The 4,584-nt window shown below is 39.7% G+C and overlaps 1 pseudogene; it reads left to right on the forward strand.

The window, feature by feature from the left end:
* The first annotated feature begins 3,399 nt into the window (after positions 1–3,399).
* LOC114082173 (protein FAM50A pseudogene) lies at positions 3,400–4,269 on the forward strand (annotated as a pseudogene).
* Positions 4,270–4,584: the final 315 nt, after the last annotated feature.

Here is a 4,584-nt window from a genome sequence, read left to right on the forward strand (position 1 = left end):
CCCAGGAATCAGATGGAATCAAATCCTGACCTCCCTAATCCTAACTGAACAACTCTTCTGGGCCTCTGTTTCCTCAAATGTGAAGTAGAAACAATATTAACACCTTCTTTGTATGATTATAAATGACAAGCCAGGTACAGTGGTGCACACCTGTAATCCCAGGCTGTACTAGAACTTGTGCTTCCCCTGCCTCAGTCCCCCAATTACAGGTACACCACAGCACCCAGCCATAACACAGAATGTTAAGAGAAAATTAAGTGTTGAAGAAAACAAAGGTAGATTTCACAAAGAAACAACAGACATCACAGATTTGAAATACCAGTTTCAGTTCAAAGTCCTTTACTTTCTACTGGTAATCATAATAGTTAAAAAAGTATGGTGCTTAACATGTCAATTGTTATTCTAAAAGCTTTTCATTTATTAATTACTTTAATCCCCACAATGACCTAAGGCATAGGTCACATTGACACATAATTTTACAAACTGTGTTACATTTTTATGCCCATGACATAAAATAAACAAATAGCAAAAAGAGACTACCTAGATTAAAATGATTTCAGTAATGAACAATTTCCTCAACATTTCTGACAGGTTTCAATAGGAAATGCTTCTTCCATTCATCCCAGTCCACTGTTATTGACCCATCATGATCGGTGCTGTACATTTTTTTAAGAAAGAGTGTACTCAAATAGAAATTGTGATTCATAAATTTCAAAAAACATCAAAATGTCATCAAGTCAGAAAATTTGGATTATAGTAGAGCTCTGTCCATTATTACTTTTGTGATATGGAGGCCACCTAACAGCCCTGAACTCCAATTTATGTGGGAATAATTCCTACAATAAGGAACTATTCAGAGTATTAAATGAAATGATATATACATTGTCACCATAAATTGTAAAGAACTGCAGAAATTTAAGTCTGTATTATTACATCCCAATCTGCTAGTGCTTCTTCTTCAACATTTCTCTTTTTTTCTGCTTATAACCTCATCTTATAACTTCTTTTCATTGCTAATCTCTCTAGCCATATAGTCATTCTGACAAATACCCTTTGTGGTTGCAGATCTTAAAAGACAATTTCCATTTTTATGGATCTATAATATCTAATATCCAAAATGTCAAAAGAAATCTGAATAGCCATGGAATTATAATTCCCATTGAGATGATACTGTTCAAACCCATTTTATGAATTTTAAAAATTGCCATCAGAGCCAGCACAATGGCAAAAGCCCATTATCCCAGTGGATTGGAAGGCTGAGGCAGAGGGATAACTAGTTCAAAGCCAGCCTCAGAGAGACCTTGTCTCTAAAAAAAACATAAAAAAATGGCTGGAAATATAGTTCAATGGTTAAGCACCACTAGGTTCAATCATCAGTACCTCAGTAGAAAAAAAATTCACATCAAAGAATTTCTCAAATAACTAAATGAAATTAAGAATTTGAAGAAAGACAGCAAGATACATTGCTTTACTAATTTTTGTTTCAAATTCTTGTCTCAGCCAACTTGTGTCCTCATTTTTTTTCAGGGATTATTGCTAATCCTAAAGCATCTCCTCAAGCCACCAGTTCAATTCCTAACACTCATTCTGAGACCCCAAGTCATCCCAATTCTTCCCAAACATGAGTGCTCAAGCAGTTTCATCATAAATAAAGAAAAACAAAAAGACTCTTGTCCCCACCTTCCCCACTACCACTTTATTTCTGTCTCTGTCCTTGCAGCAACACTTCATCAACAGTTATATCCCTTGTCTCCAATCTCTCCTTGCCATTTTTGAACCCACTATGCTCTTACCACCATTATTCCATGAATGGCTTCCACAGGGTTAAATCCAGTGGTCTATCTCCTGTCCTTGTCTTAGCTTAACAGAGTCATTTGGCAGAGAGAACTATCTCCTCCCAAACTGTTATCTGTATTTGGCTTCCAGAACAGAGTATTCTACTAGTTTCCATTTTTCTCTCTAGTTGCTTCTTGTGGGTCACTTTGTCTGATTCTTCCCATCCCCCCTGTCTCTTAACATTGGAAAATATTAGGACTCAGTATATTGTATTCTCTCCCTGGTCATCTCTCCCAGTCTAAAGGCTTTAAAGACTTTCTGAAAGTAACAACTGACAAATCTCTACCTAGGGTGTTTCTTTGAACTCCAGGTTACTAGTTCAAGTTGCCTACTTGACATTTTTACTTAGATGTCAGATTAGCATCTGAAACTTAACAAAAACAAAACTAGATTCTGATATTCACTCTATCCTAACCCTGCTTCTCTCACAATCTTGTCCATCCCAGTACATGGCAACCCCAGTCTTCTAAGTGCTCATATCAAATCTCCTGACTACCCTCTTTTGTATCACACACATGGTGCAAAAGTAAATCCTTTCACCATTTCAAAATATATCAATAATCCAAACAGTTCTTTCTTCTTCCATCCTAGTACAAGCCACCCTCAAATTTTGTCTGTGTTGTAAAACTGTCCTAATTGCTCTTCTTGATTTCATCCTTACATTAGCTAATCTCAATATACCAGCCAGAGTGAGGGTATTACAACTTAAGTTAGATCATGTCACATACCTATTTAAAACCATCCAATAATATATCAGTAAAAGTCCAAGTCCTTACAATTTCCTGCAAGACCTCATGTGGATCTGGCCTTTTACCTCTTCAATCACACACCTCCTATCATCCTCTTTCTCATTCAATGTATTCCAAATCCACTTCATCCCCTACCTCTTCCTATTTTCTTTGTCTGGAAAGCTCTCCCCCCCCCAGGATTCATCAAGTCTTCCATGTCACCTCCTTCAAATCTACTCAAATGTCACCTCCATGGTCTTCTCTATTTACCTTGTGTAAACTGTAGTTTTCCACTTCAACACACACACACACACACACACACACACACCTTGAGCTGTTGGTTCCAACCCCTTTCAGTCAGCTATAAGCCACCTCCTCTCTCTACAACACATGCAACATGTCCTTCTCTGACAGATATTTTTTTCTCAAAGCTCACCTATCTTAAAAAAATAAATAACATTTATACTTGCTTAATTGTTCTCTTTCTTTGTCTCATATTTCTAAATCAATAAACCACAATAACGGACCTCACCTCCTCACCTCCCTTTCATTCAATAGCCCTCTGCAGTCTGATGTAGCCCTTTGTCACACTGCTGAAACTGCTTTCACTGAGAAATCTCCCAATGGACATTTTTTAGTATTGATCCCTTCTGTTAAAAAAAAAAAAATCTAGGATTTAGCAGGGCCTCTTTCACAGTTGTTGCCACTGCCACCACTATAGCTCAGGACAAGGGCGCCATGAGCTAGGCAGGCTGCTCCAAGCATCTGATGAAGAAAAGGGAAGATCAGTGGGAGCAGATGGAGCAGAGGAAGCAGCGGGTCACAGAAGAGAACATAATGAAATCCAACATTGACAAGAAGTTCTCTGCACACTAGGATGCTGTGGAGGCAGAGCTCAAGTCCAGCACCATGGGTCTTGTGACCCTGAATGACAAGAAAGCCAAACAGGAAGCACTGGTGAAGGAGCAGGAGAAGCAGCTGGCCAAGAGGGAGCAGTCAAAGGAGCTGCAGCTAAAGATGGAGAAACTGCGAGAGAAAGAGCGCAAGAAGGAGGCCAACAGGAATATCTCTAGCCTGCCCTTCACCTTGGAGGAAGAAGGGGAGGGAGGCAAAGAGGAGGAGGAGGGGCCATGTATGAGGAGGAGCTGGAAAGGGAAGAGATCACCACAGAGAAGGAAATTGGGGAAGAGCCCAGATGTGGACACCAGCATCTTGAATGACCAAGACAGGGAGGAGGAGGAAAATCGTCTCCGGGAAGAGCTTCGGCAGGAGTGGGAAGCCAAGCAGGAGAAGATTAAGAGTGAAGAGATTGAAATCACCTTCAGTTACTTGGCTGGCTCTGGACAACAGCAGACAGTCAAAATGAAAAAGGGCAATACAATGCAGCAGTTCCTCTAGAAGGCACTTGAGATCCTGAGATCCTGCATGAGTTCAGGTCAGCAGGACATCAAGGAGTACTTAATCATTCCCTATCATCAAAGTTTCTGTGACTTCATCGTTAAGTGGGAAGAGTGGGCCACTCTTTAACTTTGATGTTCATGATGATGTGCAGCTACTCAGTGATGCCACTGTGGAGAAGGATGAGTCTCATGCAGGAAAAGTGGTGCTGAGTAGCTGGTATGAGAAGAACAAGCACATCTTCCCTGTCATCCGCTGGGAGCCCTATGACCCTGAAAAGAAATGTGACAAGTATAAGATCCAGTGAACATTAGAAAGTGTTTTGATCTAGGCTGTCCCTGGTGCACTCCTATGTCTCCAGAACTCAAGGGTCTGACTCCCCTGCGACTGTGCTGTTGTGTGCTAGGAGGATGGTAGCCACTCATCCCCTGGCACTGTCATTGATTTTTTTCTTTTACAATAAATAAGTGCACATGTTAAAAAAAAATCTCAATAAATTAAGATGTATTGTTTATGAGAGAAAATGTAATATTATAAATTTGCCAATTCACCAGAAAATAAATCTACACATTTAATAACTTATTAAAATCCAACAAGGAAGTATATGTGTGTGTATGCTTAT

This window comes from Marmota flaviventris, chromosome 10 (assembly GCF_047511675.1).
Source record: "Marmota flaviventris isolate mMarFla1 chromosome 10, mMarFla1.hap1, whole genome shotgun sequence".
Taxonomy (NCBI): domain Eukaryota; kingdom Metazoa; phylum Chordata; class Mammalia; order Rodentia; family Sciuridae; genus Marmota; species Marmota flaviventris.